Source organism: Macrotis lagotis, chromosome 2 (assembly GCF_037893015.1).
Source record: "Macrotis lagotis isolate mMagLag1 chromosome 2, bilby.v1.9.chrom.fasta, whole genome shotgun sequence".
Taxonomy (NCBI): domain Eukaryota; kingdom Metazoa; phylum Chordata; class Mammalia; order Peramelemorphia; family Peramelidae; genus Macrotis; species Macrotis lagotis.
In genome coordinates, this window is record NC_133659.1 from 298,995,327 (window position 1) to 299,017,414 (window position 22,088).

Below are 22,088 nucleotides of genomic sequence, written 5' to 3' on the forward strand. Positions count from 1 at the left end.
CCAGGGCCATCTTGGGTCCAGTGGCCAGATATGAATCAGGACAATTGGAGATGACCCTGGATGTGAGGCTATCTGGGTTAAGGGACTTGCCCAAGGTCACACAGCTAGTAAGTGGCAAGCGTTTGAGGCCAGATTTGAATGCAGGTCCTCCTGACTCCAGAGCCCCATATCCACTGTACCATCTCATCAGTGCATTACAGAAAGACTAAATGTTCCAAGAAATGTTGCTTTTGACTGCCTTTGGTTCCACAGAGCAAGACAAATGAATTGCAACAACCAAGAAGATTTAGGCGTAGCCCACAACCATCAATGTTCACTATTTAGTAAAGCACAAGAAGTTCAGTCTAAATATTGCATCAGAAACATAAAACTGCAAACTATCACTAATTCTGTTAACAATGGCAATCTACTATCAAATGATGCTCTGGCAATCAAGATCTCTGTACCTTTGGGAGGTAAATAAAATACCTTGTATCAGGAGAGTTTCCAAGCAAAGATGGATGGAAGTGAAATGGAGAAGTCAACAGGAGTATAGGGCCTAGAATATGTGTACAAAAGGAGGAATTTGGAAAAGGATTTGTAATGAAAAAATAAAATGAAGAAGATAACTTTCTCAATTTGAGCTATAATGTACCTATTATCTGACCTTGATAAATAGAAACATCAGCATTTATGGTGGAAGCCCAACCATTCAGCCTACCTCCACCTTTAGCTACAAAACCAGTTTGGAGACCTGCTGGACTCTCTAGAATAGATCTAGTAAACAAGGTGATTAGAATAAAAAGAGATTTGTCTAATTGGCTCACAACCAGTTCAAGATAAGATGCTTGAGGAGTGGCTAGGTGGTGTAGTTGGCCCTGGAGTCAGGAGTTACCTGGGTTCAAATTTGGTCTCAGACACTTAATAATTACCTAGCTGTGTGGCCTTGGGCAAGCCACTTCACCCCATTTGCCTTGCAAAAACCTAAAAAAAAAAATTTAAATTTAAAAAAAAATTAAAAATTAAATTAAGATAAGATGTTTGAATATTTCCCTACAAGTACCTGTTTTGCAGCCTCTTTCCATCTTGGAAAATTGAGAGGATACTCTTTTAAAAAAAACCCAAAAAACCAAAATGTTTTTTTTTTGGCATCTCTTTTGTGTTTCTCACTGACTTGGTATTTCCAGGTTATAGATGGCATAGTCAAGGCAGGATCATGGATCCCAAAGCCACTTATTTGAAGGGTAAAAAATGAGAGGGACAACAAAATGGGAACTGTGTATAAATTTAAAAAGGAAGGAGGTGATATCAGTTAGTCCTTTAGTGATCTACTGGAGACTTTTAATATCCCTGTACTGTTCACATGGACCCTCATGGTGGAGACAGAATTAGAAGCAGTCTTCCCCCAGGTGAGAACTGAGTCAGTGTAGGAAAATAGAGGTTGGACTGAGCAGAAAATATTCTTGCATAGGTCCCTATACTCTCTCTGCCACTTGAATGAGTGTTTGCTCTAAATAAAAGCTAAAAGCAAATAGTGGCAAAGAGATCTTAACACTTCAAAAGATCAATAAATGATACATGAAAAGTAAGAAAATGCCATAAGGAAAGCTGAGTAGTGGAAGTGAGAAAAGGAACATGAAACTTATACACAGACAACGACAGAAGACTACCAGGACTATTTTTGAAAACCCCCATCCTGGTCTTCATTTGATAGATGAAAAATTGTAACTCAGAGTGATTTAGGGACATACTCAGGGGCACTAATCAGTTAGTATCAGAAGGATACTCAAAACTAGTTTCTTCTGGGTTTCAGATCCAAATTCTCTTTACATTTACCCAATTACCTTCATTTTTACAGTTTCACTGAATGTCAGAGTTGAAAGTGATTTTAAAGATCATTAACCTAAATCATTTTGCAAATGAGAGCATGGAGGTTTGAGAGGTCAAGTGTCTTGCCCCACAACAAGCTAATTATTGGGAGAGTCTTGTTTTTACAATTTAGGCAACTGAGGTTCTGAAAGATTAAATAATTTGCTAGTTGTGGTTGTGTTAAACTGGGTGGGAGCTGGGGGGAGGGATGAAGGGGATGTCAGGCTATAGGGAGTGGGGGCTTTGGTTTGGAGGTGGAAACTTGGTAGCTCCTATTTCCAAAGAAAATGTTGTATCTGAGTGAGACCAAGGGGGATTGCAATTGTCCTGTTTTTGTGCCCTATCACTGAGTGGTTGCTTTTCTGTTTTTGCTGAGTTTGATCCTAAGAATGTCCAAAGGGAAATAGAATTGGGGCAGTAGAATATTGCTGTATGTAATTGGGGAGAAGACCTTCCCATTTATGGACTTGTTATCATTAAATAAAAGTTCATCTTTTTTGCCATATCAAGATTCTTGTTGACCTGAAGTTCCTATAATCTGAACCCAGGGATTCTAGGGGGATGTAAATAATGTGCATAAAAGAAACACCACATTTACTTTGGTTATTTATTTTTATTTTTCTATAAATGATGGTTTTTTTTATACATTACTAAAATATTCTTGTTTAAGAGTAAAGAAATATAGACCCTCAAGAGAAAAAAATGTGCTTCAGTCTATGTTCTAACACCACCAGCTCTGTCTCAGGTGGATCACATTCTTTATGATAAGTCCATCACGAAAGCTACTTCTATATTTTCCACCGTTGCCCTTGCTGATCGCAACTCCCTCCATTCATACCTCCTCACTACCATATACTATTTTTCTCTCTCCTTTCACTCTGTCCCTCTTCTAAAATATGTTGTAGGGTAGCTGAATGGTGTAGAGGACTGATCACCAGCCCTGGGGCCAAGAGGCCCAGAGCCCACATACCACCCCTAAGGCCCAGCAACCACAGGTCCTGCACCATGTTTGCTTTGGAATCATCTCCTTTTAATTTGATTCCTGTGGCTGGCCACTAAGTCCTAAATAATTTTCATGGGCTGAATCACAGAATAAGTCGACAGAACATTAACTAAAGAATAATAGTAGCAAAGTTATTTCTCTCAGGTCCTCTATTCATTGAAAAACTGAATTCTATTGAAAAAGATGAGAATGAGAGAATTACAATGATGATAATACAAAATAATGACCAGTACATATGAACACATCATATAAAAGTTTAACATATTAAAATTTACAAAGAACTCTCTTACTATCATTCAAATCTTAAAATGATCCTGTCAGTTCAGTCTTGCAGGATCACTATCTTCATTTGATAGATGAAAAATTGTAACTCAGAGTGATTTAGGGACATACTCAGGGGCACTTATCCAGTTAGTGAGTATCAGAAGGATACTCAAAACTAGTTTCTTCTGAGTTTCAGATCCAAATTCTCTTTACATTTACCCAATTACCTTCATTTTTACAGTTTCACTGAATGTCAGAGTTGAAAGTGATTTTAAAGATCATTAACCTAAATCACTTTGCAAATGAGAGCATGGAGGTTTGAGAGGTCAAGTGTCTTGCCCCACAGCAAGCTAATTATTGGATGAGTCTTGTTTTTACAATTTAGGCAACTGAGGTTCTGAAAGATTAAATAATTTGCTAAAAGTCATTACTAGTTGCGGTTGTATTAAACTGAGGTTATATTAAATTCCTGACTTCTTGATCAAGGCTCTTTCCAGTCTACTATAATGCTACAGACACAAATGTGATTTCTGTCTTAGGTCTAATGAAATTCTATTACAAATCTGCTATATGGATGACTTTCGTAGAATGCATGATCCACAATGGATTTTTATATGAAATATTTGAATGCTTCATCTCCAAACTGGAAGGGCAGAAAAATATTTCAGAAACATTCTCATTAGAAGTTTCAAAATTTTGGAATGAAAGGCAAAAAAAAAATAACCTATCAATCAATGGACATTTGTTAGATTCCTACTAGGGCAAGTAATTGCTTTAAGCACAATAGATACAAAAAGAAGCAAAAGACAGGGGCAGCTAGGTGATGCAGTGGATAGAGCACTGGCCCTGGAGTCAGGAGGACCTGAGTTCAAATGTGATCTTAGACACTTGATTATTGCCTAGCTGTGTGACCCTGGGTAAGTCACTTAATCCCATTGCTTTAAATAAAAATAACAAAAAAAAATAATTAAAAAGAAGCAAAAGACAGACCTTGTTCTTAATGAGTTTACAATCTAATTGGAAAAGACACCACACAACCAAGGCTTGGTAAAGGATTCCTGTAAAAAGTGGAATTGTATTTGAATCTAAAACAAAAATCTTCAGTAATCTCTTTTTAATGAAAAGTTTCTCATGGATAAATTTATTACTTTCACTTCCCTTCCCAAATATGCCTTTATAGTATATGTTAATTCTTTTTAGCCTTTAATAAATAGTTAAACAAAGAAAACTTAAAAAGAGAATAAAGTGACTAAAATGGTTCATTTTTACATTCAATTCATAGAAATGAATTTATGTGCATTAATCCTATGTAAGACATTATGCTAAAATAAATTCATGGTTGGATTATTAACATTTAAAAAATGAAAATGTGTTTGGTGTTCAAATTAGTAGATTTACTGTTTTATTTTTTAATTTAATTTTTCAAAATTTAAGGGATTGATTTAATATTATTACAATATAAATTCCCCCTAAAAATGATATCATGCTTAAGTGATCTTAGACCATCATTGATGTGGCATCTTTATATTCACTTTGGCCATATCTTTACCCTCCCCTTCCTACTTTGCATGTTTCATTTGGGATTGGTAATCAAAGAAATACTAACTTTGCTTTTGAAAAGGACTTGTTGGGCAGTTAGGTGGTGCAGTGGGTAGAGCACTGGCCCTGGAGTCAGGAGGACCTGAGTTCAAATTTGAAGTCAGACACTTAATAGTTACCTAGCTGTATAGCCTTGGGCAAGTCACTTAATCCCATTTCCCTAAATAAATAAAATTTAAAAGAAAATAAAAAGGAAAAGGACTTGTCAAAAACTTTTCTATGGTTCCATGCAATATCCCCCTCTGAGTTTCTAAATCAAAAGATCTTGGTCACCACTCTCTTCTGTTAATTGCTTCTCTTTGCTAGATTGTCATGTTCTTGGGGCAGGAATTGTCTTGCTTTTAGGATAATGTTTGATACATAAGATGTTCTTTATAAACCTTATTTATTGATTCTTCATAATGTTTTGAACCATGGTAAAATGGAACAAGTATTTCACAGAAACTTCTAAGTCAAAAGTTCTAGCTTAGAATTTTCATTAAAATTCCACGTTTGTATGTATCTTTATGTCTATGCATTTATATAACTATATCTATGTGTCTATGTTTTTATGCATATATTTTTATATATATATAAAAATATATGCATAAAAACATAGACATATATATATATATATATGTCTGCCTGTCTATCTATCTATCTATCCATCCATCCATCCATCTATCTAGCTGTCTAGCTGTCTAGCTGTCTAGCTATCTAGCTGACTATCTTTCTTTCTATCTATAAGTTAGGTGAAATAGTTTTTAAGTCCAAGACAACTCAGGAGATCAGGTGTGTTGCACCTTGGTGAGAGAGGAGCCCAGTGTAGCCCAGGCCAGGCTGATATGGAGTGGTCCCAGTAACAGAGAGCAAAACAACTGAATCACTGGTTGTGGTGGCAGTTTCCAGATCGCTCAGCCCAGAGATTGCCAAGGACAACTTGGCAGGTCAGCAGGACAAGTCTGTCACATAGAATGAGAGTGGAGTACAGTCTCGCACAGGCCACAGCAGCATAGACCTGGCCCTAGGAAACCAGGAGCAGGCTTTGGGAGCCACTGACAGCAGCATCAGCTATTTGCAATGCTCTTGGCCCATAGATGGTAAGTGGGTCAGAAGGAGATTACAGGGGTCTCATTGCTATCACCGAGTCAGGACTCTATAGTATTGTCCATACTCAGATCTGGTTTGAAATCCTGGGTCACAGTCCCAGGAACAAGAGGAGTAGTAAGTAGCACAGCAGAGCTTGCTGTCCCATGGAAATAAGGACCCTCCTTGGTGTTTTAGGATAAAGAAGAGTGTGGTCACCCATAGACTAGAGCACAGACCAAGAGAGTAGTAAAAAACTCTCCTTACCACACTGAAAGAACTGAAACTTGCATGTTCCTAGAAATATCTTTGAAAACATTTGTCAAAAAAAACAGCTTGGAACAGTGCCCCGTCCACCCTGGAAGCAAAGCCCTACCTTAACAGAGGGTTAAAATTAAGACATAGGGGAATGAGCAAACAACAGAAGAAAAAAAAAAGGTGATCATAAAAAGTTACTATGGTGATAAGTAACACACTCAGAAGAAGATAACAAAGTAAAAGCTCCTACATACAAAGCCTCCAAGAAAAATATGACTTGGTCTCAGGCTATGAAAGGGCTTAAAAGGAATTTTGAAAATCAAGTAAGGGAGGTAGAGGAAAAATTGGGAAGAGAAATAAGAGTGATTTAGGAAAATCTTGATAAGTCAGCAGCTTTGATGAAGGAGACAAAAAAATACTGAAGAAAATATCTTAAAAACCAGACTGCACTAAATGGCAAAAAAGATCCAAAAAGCCAAAGAGGAGAAGAAAGTCTTGAAAAACAGGATTGGCCTTATGGAAAATGAGGCGCAAAAGCTCATTGAATAAAATAATTCCTTAAATATAAAATTCAGCAATGGGAAGCTGATGACCTTGTGAGAAAACAAGAAACAATAAAATAACGACAAAAGAATGAAAAACTAGTAGATAATATGAAATATCTCATCGGTAAAAACAATTGATTGGAAAAATAGGCCCAAGAGATAATTTTAAAATTATTGGACTACTTGAAAAACATGATTTAAAAAAAAGGGGCCTAGATATCATCTTCCTTTTTTTGAAAAATTATATTTGTTTAAGGCTATGGAGGTAAGAGTGACTTGCCCAAGGTCACACAGCTAGGAAATAAGCAAGTGTCTGGGGTAGGATTTGAACTCAGGTCCTTCTGATTCCAGGGCTGGTGTTCTATCCACTGCACCATCTAATTGCCTCTAACATCATCTTTCAAGAAATTATAAAGGGAAACTGCACTGATATTCTAGAACAAGAGAATAAGAAATTAAATGATTGTCTCCTGAAAGAAACACTAAAATGAAAACTCCCAGAAATATTATAGCCAAATTCCAGGGCTTCTAGAAGAAAGGAGAAAATATTGCTAGCAGACAGGAAGAAACAGTACAATTATCATGGAGCCACAGTTAGCTAAACCCAAGATTTAGCAGTTTTTATATTAAAAGATTAAAGGGTTTGGAATATGGTATTCTGGAAGGCAATCAAGAACCATCTAATCAGCAAAACTGAGCAACTTTCAGGGGAAAAAGATCAACATTAAGTAAAAAACAGAGGGTATTTTTGAACTTTCTTAATGAAAAGACAAGAACTGAATGGAAAACTTGATCTTCAAATATGAGTAAAGTAAAGCATAAAAAGGTAAACAGCAAAGCCTAAGTAAAATAAAGCATAAAAAAAGTAAACAGGAAATGAAAACCATGAGGGACTTAGTGATGTTGAACTGTTATTATTCCTGCATGATACTGATAGCTAATGATCTTTCTCATTTATTAGGGTAATTAGAAAGGAGCATATATAGACAGAGCACAGGTGGGAGTGGAAATGAAGGGATACTATATTAAAAAGATGGAGTTAAGGGTTGAGAGAGGAATGTAATGGGGAAAGGAGAAAGGGGGAGGTAGAATAGGGTAAGTTATTTGGGACAGTGACTGTCCCAAAGAGGTAATAAAAAATACTTTTGCCATGGAGTGGAAGAGGGGAAAGATAAAAGAGAGAGAGTGAGTCTTGTCCTTTTGAGAATTGACTCAGAGAGGGAATAACATACATACCCAATTGAGTTTAGAAATCTATCTTACACTAAAGGGAAGTAGGATGGGATGATAGAAGAGAGGGTAGATTGTGGGAGGGAATGGTCAGAGGCAAAACACTTTGAGGAGGGATAAAATGAAATGAGAGAAAAACAAAAAATGGGGGTGGGGAGAAATCAAATGGAGCAAAATATAGTTGGCAATAGTAATTGTAGTTAGAAAATATTGAAACTTTTTTCTGATAAAGACCTAATTTCTCAAAAATAGAGAACTGATTCAAATTCATAAAATATAAGGGCTATTCCCCAATGGATAAATGATCAAAAATGATATGAACCATTTTCAGGTGAGGTTTCAATCCTATATTAAAAATAAATGTTCTCCCTACTGGTTGGAAAAGTGGAAACTAGAACAATTCTAAGTACTGCCATACATATTGGATTGGTTATTAGGATTGGAAGGGAAAATGACAAATGTTGGAGGGCATGTAGGGAAAATGGGACATTAATGCATTGTTGAAGGAATTATGAAATAATTTATCCATTCTGTAGAGCAAATCAATGCATACTCTTTGGCCTAGAGGTGCTACTACTAGATCTGTATTTCAGAGGATATGAAAAATGAGAGGGAAAAGACCTATATCTATAGGATATTTATAGCAGATCTTTTCTGGTGGCAAGCATTTGGAAAATGAGGGGATGCCTATAAATTGGAGAATGGCTCAACAATTTTGATATGTAATTATGATGGAATGATATTCTGCTATAAGAAATGATGAACAGGATGCTCTCAGTAAAACCTGGAAAGACTCACATAAGCAGATGCAATGTGAAATGTATACAAAGTAACAGCAATATTTTAGGATGATCATCTTTGAATGGCAGCTTTTCTCAGCAATTTTGTAACCCAAGACAACTGTGAATTATTTATGATAAATAATATATCCCTTCCCAGATGGAGAGATGATGGTGTCTAAATACAGATTAAAAAAAACATTTTAAACTTTATTTTTCTTGAAGTTTTTTGGGGGGAGATGTCTATGTTTTCTTTCACAACATGAGTATTATGGAAATGTTTTGCATGATTACACATTTTTAACCTATATCAAATTACTTGCTTTCTCAATGTGGGAAGGGGGAAGGGGGGAAGAAGAGAGTGAATTTGGAACTCAGAGGTTTAAAAATGAATGCTAACATTTATTTTTACATAGGATAAAAATAAAATAAAAATAAATAAAAGTTTAAACATCTACAAAGTGGAAGAAAAGTTTCTATCATTCATTCTTTGACATATAGTTGGTTGGATAAGCCATAGAACTAGCCCCTGGAAAAATATTAGAAATAGACAGGGATCTTGAGCTAAAATTAAAACTTTGGAAATTCTATTGTACTTTCTATGATCCTATGTGTTTTGCTGTCATATAAGCCAAATTCTTAAACAGTAATATTCTTCAAGGAATACTGACTCAGGCTTGAGTAAGAGTCTTGAAATGATCAGTAGGGGTTCATTTAGCAGTTAAGAAATCACAAGTTTCTCTAACTCAGGAGTAAATTTTAATTCACTGCTACTGCAAAGAAAACACAAGTCAATTCACAGAGTTCTTTAAAGAGACAATGGGGAAAGAGAATGAGTTTTAATAGAAGTAGTAAAGGTAAACAAAGAAAGAAATAGCTACAAGTGAGAACACCAAAGACAGTTAATAAAGGGGAAAGACACAGGGGAGAAGAAGAAAAGACAGCCACAAGAGAGTAGTTGGGCATGGATCAGCTGAAGTCAGAAGTCTGATGATGGAAAGTTGGACTTTTCAAGAAACTCTTGAGGGAAGAGTTAGGGGAGGGGTTTGGGCACAGGGACTAAAGTGTGGCTTAATACACATTTTATATTGTGTTCCTGTGCCTGTCTGGAGGGGTACAGAGTTGAAATTTAACCTTAGGAACTTATAGCTTTATGGCACACTAACTAGAGATGCTAGTTTCAGACTCTTTATAAACAAAAGGTAGCCTGGAGAAATTTATGATGAATAAATATATTTAAGAGGTTCTGGTGAGATAGCCTGCAGTTTAAATAGGATTACATACCAGACTAACATAGAGTCAATATAAAGAATAGGAAAGATTTAACAGTTTTTAAAAGATTGACTATTTTATTAGAGTGATTACTTAGAATAGGGTTTGTTAGGTAAAAGGGGTTTTGCTGGTGAGTACAGTAAGGAAAGTAGTAAAAACAGTACTGAGGAAGGAAAAGATTGTAATATTTGTCTCAATACAGAAAAGGGGGAATAAAGATTACAATGTGTCTCTCTGCCCAGAGTTCTCCTGCTTCAAAACTATATAGCTAAAAAGCATGGAATGCAATATTCTCAGAAGACATAAAATTGTTGAAAGGTGTAAATCTTAAAAATATAGGATTAAAATAAAATGACAGAAAATATAGGTTAGACATGAAGTTTTATTCTCTAAGATTTACCTTGAGTAGAGGTTATTATGGTAATAACCACCCTGACTGGAGAGACAAGGGAGTATTTATATATAAACAAAGGATAAGTGAAAGCATTAAACCCCTTGGAGTTTGTGAGGTTGCACAATATTGAGTTGCACAATTGCTCATAGAAGACTATCATCTTTATACAATACTATCTGGTCTAAATAAGAAAGAATTGTTATTTCTTCCTGGACTTAAAATATGATGCAGGTAGGACAAAGGTTCTGGCTTCCTGTTCATTTATCTTCTTGAGCTTGTAATTAATATAAGGGGAGATAACATTCTTTTTGTTTTTCTTTTGTTTTTTTGTTTTGCAAGGCAATGGGGTTAAGTGACTTGCCCAAGGTCACATAGATAGGTAATTATTAGGTGTCTGAGGCTGTATTGGAACTCAGGTTCTCCTGACTTCAGGGCTGGCACGCTATCCACTGAGCCACCTAGTTGCTTTTCTTTTTCTTAAATGATGTAGAATTCAGGCTTCTTTTTTTTAACCAGGAAAATAGTGTGAGATATTTTTAAAACTTTCTCAAAGGGGAATACATAGTATCAGGATGAAGGTAAACAGAGAATCTCTTATACTACTTTTTATGTAAAAAGTGGAGTCAAAAACATCATCAAGGTCATTTGTAAATGCAAAGGGAAGTAGACTTGCTATGCATCTTGCTATGCAATAGATAACAACATAGGGGATAGCTAAGAAAACAAAGCAGAAGGAGGCTTCCAACACAGAAGATAAAATTGCTATGGAGGTTTTAAAAAATATAAGTTTGAGAATAACCACTGGTATTGGAAAATTAAATTCTGCACTATAGGAAGCATATTCCATCTTAAAGAGATCACCAAAGTATATGAGATTATAGTTCTAGCACATAGAGATATATTTTCTTTTTTCTTTTTTATATACTATATATATATATATATATATATATATATATAATATGGTTTATTTTGACCTTTTATCACCAACTCAATGCAACTTATAACTATCTAATCACTAACTTATTAGTTTGATAAGAATAAAACAGTTCTCCTGATTTCCAGTCTTTTTTTTTCTTCTCCTAACCTTCCAAAGTGGAGTTAAAGCTTAAGTGTTCACAGCTACTAACATTATTGATTTTCAACATAGGACAGCACAGATAGGAACTGTAACTGGAGGCTCTAGTGCCAAATCTTTCCTTTTCCTTCCTTCACTGAGCTTAGCAAAAGATCATTTTTTATTTTACTATACTGGAAAATATTTCAAAGTGCTTTTTCTTGGAAAGTTGCTTGAAATAAACTTCCCTTTTCAATTTGAACTCTTTGGGAATGAAAAACATGACTTTTTTTTATAGCCAGTAGGCCTTCAGGGCAAACAAATTTTCAAACTGTTCTCCCTTTAGACTCCTGAATCTCTAAACAAGGATCTCTTTTGAATTGGAATGCAAAAATTCTCTTTGTCTCATAATTATGAGTATTTTGCAAATAGACCAGCATGAAAAGGTCAGATATTTTCAAATATGATTTCATTATTGATAGCTAATATTTAATAGGGAAAAAAATAGGAAAAAAACAGCCTATATTACCATTTCAATAACATTGCTTTGCCACCTTTTTGGATATGAGAGAAGATTAAAGCATAGAGTGAAAGTTAGGAACTGAAGATATACAGAAAGGTAAAAGACCAAGTTGCTAGCCTGTTAATTAAGTAGTGGAATATTTACATTTCTGTTGGCAAATCTAATGATTTGTTTGAACTGAGACAGACTTAGTTTATTTCGGTCATTAGTACTTATGAAAGAAATAATATATTTCAATCCCCAAAGTAGTTTGGCTTTAGTAAAGAGCCCAGAAGTAAGAGACTGATTCTGCTCTGCCAGACTGTGACCTTGGTAAGTCACTGAACTTCTTTAGTCCTTATTTTCCTAATTTTAAAAAAAGGATATGATTGAACTAATTCCCTTTCTGGCTCTAAAATGGAGATACAAGGGAATAATATTAAAGTTTTCTTAACATTCATTTATGTTCCAGGATGTGCATTCTTTATAATTTAAACTATCACATATTCTCAAATTTCCTGCTTCTAATTATGTACCATTTATCTAAATGTGTATAGATACATATTTACTTATATATGCATCTATGAATATTTATAAATTAATATATAACATTTGTATAGCAATATATTCCATAACCTTTCAGGTCATTCACTCAAAGGTCAAATACTGAAGCTAAGACTTAAATACTTTAGCTAATTAATGAGAAGACAGACTCATTGGAGAGTACCCTGATGTTGTTCATTATCTTTTACGATACTTCCTTCCAAACCTTAAAGGTTCTCTGATTAAGGATCCTAGGATAATGTAAAGTCCATTAAGGAAGGGATTGTTTCATTTCTGTCTTTGTATCCAAAGCACCTGTGACTCAGTAGGCATTTTATACATAATCACCAAATTGAATTACTGAGTTTATTTTATCCATGTGGATTATCTTTCTACTGATACAGATATGCCTTGTCACCCTTGCCTTTGTCAATAGTGAAATGTGTTACTGTGGGGGGAATAAGGAAAAGAAAAGAAAACAAAACAAAAACCAAATGCCTTGTGGTTAGGTTTGTGGTGATGAATTTTTCTGAACTAAGCTATCCAGGCTTAATAAGAGTAAAATAGTTAACCATGATGGCATGACTTGCACACTATTTATTAAAGTCAGGGGTATGTTATATAAAGACATCCTTCTCACTTGCCTTTATCAGAACCATTTCACCCCATGGCTTGATCTGAGAGAAAATAGGATTTTTGATGATGGTTTGGCTGCTGTGGGAGTTTTTGGCCCCTGAATATGATTTTTCCTCTCCTATCAGCAAGGCAATCTAGGCAAAAGAACCAGTGTTTTATTTTTTGCAGTAAAATGGCAAAAACACAGTATATCCAAACCTGTCTTTTGGTGGATTAAGCATCAGTATGGGTTTTCCTCTCAGACCTTTAACCATACTCCCCAGAACCCAAAGACTTTGGTTTCCTGGAAGCTGCCTGGAGGGTCATTGAAATAATACTGCCAGATCACTAGTCTGCATCAATTATGGTTAGATCTATGATGGTATCTGATCGTCTTCAAACCTCCAACTTTCATTCTTGAATAATGAAAACATTCTTGGCAAATGCTTTTGCTCAGGTCTGTCTTAGCTGGGGAGACTATCCAGGAGACTCAGACCTGCTTTAAACACTCTAATTTTTTCAATTCATCACTTGACTCATGTTTCATGTTTTTTTAGCTTGATAGAGTGTGTACTTTCCTTCAGTGAACAGCCTGAATTTCCTTTTTTTTTGTCCTTGTTTCTCCAAGTACTAGCACAGTACCTGAAAAAATAAATAAAGGTACCACTTAATAAGAGGGTTACTGAATTGAACTGACTTACAGTGGTAATGTATTTATTTCACTAGGAAATTGTTAAAGCAGTTTAAAGGACCTTCATGTCATGATGAGACAGAGAGTAGGATTTTAATGGGAGATTTGTAAAAAATCAGATAATTGTGCTCCATATTTAATGAATTTGCTGGTTTGCATTTACTGTCCATAACCTGAGTTTGATTTTTGTTATAATATTTGCATATACACTAATAATAATTATAGTTTTATAGAGTTCTATTTAATTTTTTTCTTTGAATGTTATATTGCTGTTTTCAGAGCACTTCTATAAAATATAATATGCCCTTTGAATTTCACAATTAAATTGAGAGTAGGTAGGACATATCTTCTTATCTCCATTTTTTATAGTTGAGACATGAAAATTGAGAAATGATTACTCAAGGTCACCAAATTTCAAGTGGAATAAATGGAGATCACATCCAATTTATTCATTTATTCATTGAAGATGAAATAAGTTCTTTTTATACAAAGAACATTGTACTAGTCCCTAGAAGTGATACTAACTTTAGATAAGACATTGTCTGTGCTCTCATAGTATTTCATTACATAGTCTTATGTGTATTTGTGTCTTATCAGTATATACAATTCAACTAGATATAACAAGACTATATAAAGTTATATGATAAATGTAATAGAACATTTTCAAATAAAGTATTTTGTGAAATTTGATGGGGTCCAGGTAGGAAGAAAACCTCAAGAAAAAGTGTTATTTTAGTTGGGCATTGAAGGATGGATAAGAGATAGAAGAAGTGATATGAAGGAGAACATGGTAGACATAGGAACCAAAACCATGCATATGGGACAGCATATTGTATGTTAACTGTATGTTAAAGGGAAGGGGGAGGGTAAGCAAGTGATACTGAAAAGGTAAGCAGAGGACCCCAAAAAATCAGACAAAGAAGACTGAATTGTTTAAAAGAGGAAGTAGATTTCTATACAAACTGTTTTTCTAGGTTTACTAGCATTGTTTATCTTTCTGCATTCTACAATCCAATCATGTTAGGATCATGGTAAATAATAATTGCTTAGTGGATCATAAAGATTTCTAAAAAAGGGATGTGGACTAAAGTTATATAGAAAAAAAGTATTGTTCTTGGTAATATAGTAGAAATAACAGTCAATTTGGAATGGGAGAACAAGTTCAAGTTACACACAAATGCTATGAGATTTGGACTAAATCACTTCAACTTTCTCGGATTTGGGGTCCTCATCTATAAGCAAAGGGGGTGGATCTAGCTGATCTGCAAGGTCCCTACAATCTCCTAATCCTAAAAACATATTCTTCTGAGTTCCAAGGCTGTTATTCTTTCTACTATATCCTGTTACCTGCTAGAGACAGTTTAGACTAACTTGTGAAATTCTGCTATTACATGTTCAAAATGGGAATTTACACCTCAGACTTCAGCAAATACTACAACTCAGGAATTATTTTATTATTATTATTATTATTAATTATCTAGACAATAAAGTTGCAGGGAAAATGTGAACAATGTAGACTAAACTTAAAATTGTTTTGTGTATATAATTTTCCACTGAGAGTTAATTGTTAAACATTTACCAGCAAATCCTCACACTATACATTCTGTATAGATTTGTTATTTTAAAGAAATTGATTTCAAGAAACTACTCGCAAAGATCAGTCATAGTGATCTAAAGCCTATTATAAGCTGCAATCAAAAGATGTTAACATAAATATTTTAAAAGTATATGGGTGGTGTGGCTAGGTGGCACAGTGGATAGAGCACTGGCCCTGGCATCAGGAGCACCTGAGTTCAAATCTGGCCTCAAACACTTAATAATTACCTAGCTGTGTGGCCTTGGGCAAGCCACTTAACACCATTGTCTTGCAAAAACCTAAAAAGAAAAGTATGGGTAAACTCAAAGAAATTAGCTTCTGGGATAAGAATTCCCTATTCGAGAAAAATTGGTGAGACAACTGGAAAATAGTATGGCAAAAACTAGGCATAGACCCACATCTCATACCTTATACCAAAATAAGGTAAAAATATGTACAGGATTAGACATAAAAGATGACACCATAGATAAATTAATAGACCAAAAAATTATCTATCAGATTTATGGAAAGTGATCAAATTTACGACCGAACAAGAAATAGAGTACAATATAAACTGCAAAATGAATGATTTTGACTATATTAAATCAAGACATTTTTGCACTAATAAAATCAATGCTGCCAAAATTAGAAGGAAAGCAGAAAGCTGGGAAACAATCTTCACAACTAGAACTTTTGATAAAGGTTTCATTTCTAAAAAATATAAAGAATTGCATCAAATTTATAAGGTTACAAGTCATTTCCCAGTTGACAAATGGTCAATAATATGAATAGACAGTTTTCAAATGAAGAAATTATAATTGTATATAATCATATAAAAATTCTCAAAATCATTATTGATTAGAGAAATGCAAATGAAAACAACTATGAGGAATTTCATCTATCAGACTGGCTAAGATGAGAAAAAGGGGAAATGACCAATGTTGGAGAGGTTGTGGGAGGAGGGAACATTGATGCATTGCTGGTGGAGTTGTGAAAGGATCCAACCTCTCTGGAGAACAATATACAAGTATGCCTAAAGAACAATAAGACTGCTCATACCCTTTGACTAAGCAATTTCAATTACAGGTCTATATCCAGAAGAAATCATAAAAAATGGGAAAAATCCTACATGTTCCAAAATATTCATAGCAGCTCTTTTTGTAGTGGCAAAGAATTGGAAATTGAGGGGATTCCCATCAAATGGGCAATGGCTAAACAAGTTATGGTACTTGAATATTATGGAATACTTTTGTTCCACAAGAAACCATAAACGATCAGACTCTAAGAGAAGCCTGGAGAGCATTGCAGGATCTGATGCTGACCGAAGAGAGTGGAACCAAGACAACACTGTTCACATTAACAACAACATTGTGAGATGAAAAACCCTGATGGATACAGCTCTTCTCAGTAGTTCAGAGAGCTAAGATGACCTTCTTAGACTGACTATGGACAATACTATCCCCATCCAGAGGAAGAAAAACCAAACCAAATCAAACCAAACAAAAAATCCTTTAAAATATGATTTACTTTTTAAAACCTATCTCTTATGTATTTCTTTCTCTTAATCCTCTTACCAAAATTGACTAACCCATAAACATGTTTAAAAGAAGTGTGTATGCACAATATTAAGCTGTTTACTGCTGAGGGGAGGGGTGTGGGAAGGGAAGGTGGGAGGAAATTTAGTAACTTAAAAATATATGTAGTTTGGGGCGCTAGGTGGCGCAGTGGATAGAGCACAAGCCCTAGAGTCAGGAATACCTGAGTTCAAATCCAGCCTCAGACACTTAATAATTACCTAGCTGTGTGGCCTTGGGCCACTTAACCCCATTTGTCTTGCAAAAAATCTAAAAATATATATATACATAGGCATATGGATGAATGTTGAAAACTTTCATAAAAATGCATTTGGAAAACTAAAATATCAATAAAAAAAGTATTTGGAACAGTTAAGTGGTACAGCAGACAAACCATTGATTTTGGATTGGGGAGGTCCTGAGTTCAGTTTTGATGACAGGTACTTACTAACTGTGTGACCCTGGGTATGTCACTTAACCTCAATTGCATCCAAACATACATCTTTATATATATGTGTGTGTGTGTGTGTGTGTGTATAAAATTAAAAAAATCTGTTAGGAATAAGAGTAGCAGTAGCATGCATTTAGAAGTGATTTTTAAGTCCAGACTTGTGGTTCCATAAGTATAAAGAACTTCTGGAGGTTGCCCTCCTTACTACACCCTGAGTTTCATAATTTGGTTTTCTTAGAGGGTAACCTAGCGGTTTAAAAAGATTAACTGATTCTCTCAGGATCACACAGTCAAGTGGTAACAGAGACATAATTAGAGCTCAGGTCTTTGGCCCCATCAAACATTACACCACACTGCCTGTATATTAAAAATAAACATTTGAAATATTATTGCGTTTCAAATGAGCTCAAACACAAAGATAGAAAACCTCAGTGACAACTAGCTAACTATTTTCTTAGCTTCTTACCTTCATTTATCAGAGAGCTAGTCTTTTTTTTTAATCATGTGAACCTGAGTTTCAAGTCTTCTATAGTAAGAAAGGTCAAGTGATCATGCTAAAACATCTGTCTTTTTAAAAACTACACTTTTTCCCACTTTAGGTCACTTTTGTTTTTATGGTTTTGGCATATGATTCTGAGTTTGATCTTAAAATAGACTTCCAACCCAAACACAATGCATGATTTCCTATTCAAATGACCAGAGTGCAATGCTCATCACACCTGTGAATTTATTTTTTGTCCTCCTAATGTGCAATTTTGTCCCTGCTCTCCATCCCTACTCCTCAATGACACCCTTAATTTCCCTTTCCTGTTAGTTGGTTTCATGGCTTCATGCCATCTTGCCATCTTCCTTTTCTTGTTTCCTTCAAGATACTCCATATCTAAATTTCCTCCTTGAGAAACTGAAAACATAAATGAACTAATAAAAAATATGTATTAAATGCTTTTTAAACTGTTTGAAATGTCAGTGCTTCCTACACAACTTTGATATGAGAAGAGAATTTGAACTGTTAATTGGTTTAAAGGATTAATTGCCTAACCTTGGCTACTTCCTTGAGAAAAATGACTTTTCTGACCAGTTCATCTTTCTGCCAGGAAACCTGGACTTTTTAGCAACAAACTCTAATGACTCAGTCTTATCTCTAAGGTTAACTGCATTTATTTAACAATCCCTAAAGTTAGTATCTTGGCAGCTTTCTTCTCTTTTCCCAGTGGCTGCTGGGAAATCAGCCTCATTTACCTTCCTAGTTGGAAAATTGTTATCTCTACATTCTGTTCCTATTTTGGAAGGTAATTTAAAAAAAAAGTCAGAGCCCTATTAGAACAAATCCTGTTGACTTGCCTCTTTGGAGATGACTGGGAATATCCTAAGCATGGGTAAGCATAACTGAAAAAATGCTCCATGTGGGAATATTTTGGAGATTATTTACAGTGCTTTCCTTTTTTTTTTTATTGAATCCTTAAGATGATAAAATATCTCTTCAGGGGTGCTATCGACATACTTCAGCTTCATGATCTTCCCTGGTAAAAAGCCTTGATGAGTCCCAATGTAATTCTCTACAAATGCTGGTGAAATATTGCAGTCATTCACAGCCTATCATTAACATTTAAACATCCATTTGGAAATGGGAATCAGAATGTGGACTGTTCTACGTATTAGATTTCCCCAAAGTGTGTTTTATTTAAATTGTCACAATTTGCTTACATGAGAAAAGGAAAACTCATATTGATTTCATTAGTCTAAGATTCTTATTTTATCTCGTGATCACATTTTCACTTCATCAAATTTTGATAACCTTAACACAAAATCAGTTTTTTTAACTTAGATTGTATTGTACTATTAGAATATTAAAGATCTAAAAGACAGTGAAAGGCATTTGGTCCTGTCCTCATCCCCTTAATTGCACCTGCCTTCCTCTCAGGTTTTTTCCTTTTATTCTATATATTTCTTTTCTGTACCTAGGTATTTATATGTTGTTTCTACTTTAGAATGAGGGCTCCTTCAGGTCCTTTCCTGTTAGCATAGAACCTTGCATGTAAAAGGAAAGAGAAGGAAATGTAACATGCTTAATGCTATATCAATATTATTTTATTTGATTCTCATAACAAATATGAAAAATAGATATCATTATTACATACATTTGTAGAGGAGGAACCTGAGGCAGACAGAAGATAGTGACTTTTCCAGGATCACACAACTAGTTAGTGCCTAAGGTCAGATTTGAACTTGGGTCTTGTTGACTGTAGGCTCAGAACTCTACTGCTTATATGAGGTGGAAAAGGCATATCCGTTGATGTTAAACTTGGTTGATTCTTTGTAGTATATCCTTTTTTAAGTTTTTAATAAGTGCTTGTTAAATTGCATGTGCTATTTCTGTTCTTGTGTGATCATTAAAATCTGAATATTTTCAGTTAGACAAAAGGAGGAATGGAAAAATACATAGAATTTGAATGTATTGGGGTTATATTTTTGATGAATAAGAATGATATTACTTAGACTATTTTTTCAGAATCTCATTTTGAAGGAATTTTGGAGATGATTTAATTCAATCAAAGCTTCAGCAAGAATCCCCTAATCCTTTCTGTATCACTTCTGAAAAATGGTTGATCACTTTGCCTCAAGACCTCATGTGAAATTAGGAGAATCACGTGATCTTTGTAAAATCTGATTGTTGTAATATTTTCCTTAAAATAAGATGAAATCTGCTTCTCTATGACTTCTACTTATTCATGGTTCAATTATTCTAGAATTTATCAAGTACTTATTATTTTTAGGCATCTAGTGTGAGTTATTGGGGGAATACACTATTCCTTGCCCTTAAGGAGCTTAGATTCTGATCTAAGTTTAAAAGAAACAAGATTAATTGAATTTCTATGTGACAATTCATAAAAATTTAATCATAAAAACTCTTGATCCCAATCTTCTCTTCTCCAGGCTAAATTTCCCCAATTATTAAAATGAGATCTTTTCTGGCTGTCTTTTCCCCTCATCTTTTCATATTCTGTAAATGTTCAAGTTTGCCAATGACCTTTCTAAGATGTAGTACCTATCACTAAAAATAGTATTTTGACTGAGGTCTTACCAGGACTGAATACCATAATACCAACGCTTTGCTCATTTTAGAAGTTACATTTCTCAGTATAGTCTTTCTCCATTACATAATTCTGGGTTGACAATTACAGGTTCTTATCACCCTGGTATCTCTCTTTTGGGGTATACTTTCTTTCTTTATCATTTCAAATGTATATCACTTCTCAATCCATCCCCTTCCAAACATTAGAGGATCAGGGATGCTGATGACTCTCTGAAGGTTGACCTTATACTTGTCCTATAATGACTATTTCTTACCAAGCACAGCCATCCTGCCTACTTCAGCATGTTTTTCTTGGCAACCTTCTCAGAAGCAATGTTCTAAGATTGAGGTAAGGGGGTTGGTGGTGTAAAAGAGCTCCATGCCCCCAGATTCTCAGATTTCTCCCTAGCTCTGTCCTTCCCACTTGAACTTAGCCCCATCTATTCCCAGATCTTTTTTCATTTATTGTTTTCTAGCAGTATTGTTTTTTTTATACTCTTCATTTGTCCATGTGCTTTAAAAAATTTCTTTAATTTATTTACACATCACTAAAACATTCTTGTTGTAAGAGTAAACATAGTCCCCCCTCCCCCCACAAAGATATAAAACCTCATGAGAAATATAATGAAAGAGAGAGAAAAAATGTGTTTCATTATGTGTTCTGATACCATTAGCTCTGTCTTGGGTGGATCACATTCTTTATTATAAGTCCATCAAAGAACTTATTTCCATATTTTTCCATAGTTGATTATTGCTGATTGTAATTCCCTCCATCCATTCTTTCCCACTACCATCTATTAAAATTTTCTCTCTCCTTTCACTTGAACCCTCTTCTAAAATGAGCTGTGGGGCAGCCAAGTGGCATGGTGGACAAAGCACTGGCCCTGGGGCCAAGCATACACCCAGCAGCAACCCAGTTCCATGTCCTGGACAGGGCCACCCAATCCCACCATCCCATGATATTTCATGTAAAAGCTATTTCTTGACTCTTTTACATGAAATATCACAGCCTATTCTACCTCCCCTTTCTATTTCTCAGAGTACATTTCCCTTTCATGCATTGACTCCAATTTTACAATATATTATATCTTCAAATTCAGTTTTCTCCTGTGCATCATCTGTAAAAGTTCTTCTAAGTTCTGTATTAAATGAGAAGGTTCATATGAGTATTATCAGTATCATCTTTCCATGCAGGAATGCAAACAGTTCGACATCATTAAGTCCCTCATAATTGACCCTTCTCATGCACCCTCTCTATGTTTCACCTGAGTCCTGTACTTGAAAATCAAACTTTCTGTTCAGCTCTGGTTATTTCAACAAGAACATTTGAAATTCCCATTTCATTGAAAGTCCATCTTTTCCCTTGGAAGAAGATGTTCAGTTTTGCAGGGTAGTTGATTCTTGGTTCCATTCCAAGCTCTTTTGCCTTCCAGAATATTTTATTTCAAGGCCTATGAGCCCTAAATGTAGATTCCACTTAGTCCTGGGTAATCCTGACTATAGCTACATGATATTTGAATTGTGTCCAAGAAGCACAGCAAGAAGCTGCTTGTAATATTTTCTTTTGACTTATGAGTTCTGAAACTTGGCTATACTATTCCTGGGGGTTGTTTTTTTCGGATCTCTTTCAGTAGGAGATCTGTGGATTCTCTCAATTTCTATTTCACCCTCTTGCTTCTAGGTTATCAGGGCAATTTTCCTGTAGAACTTCTCTAAAAATGAGGACAAGGCTCTTTTCCTGATCATGACTTT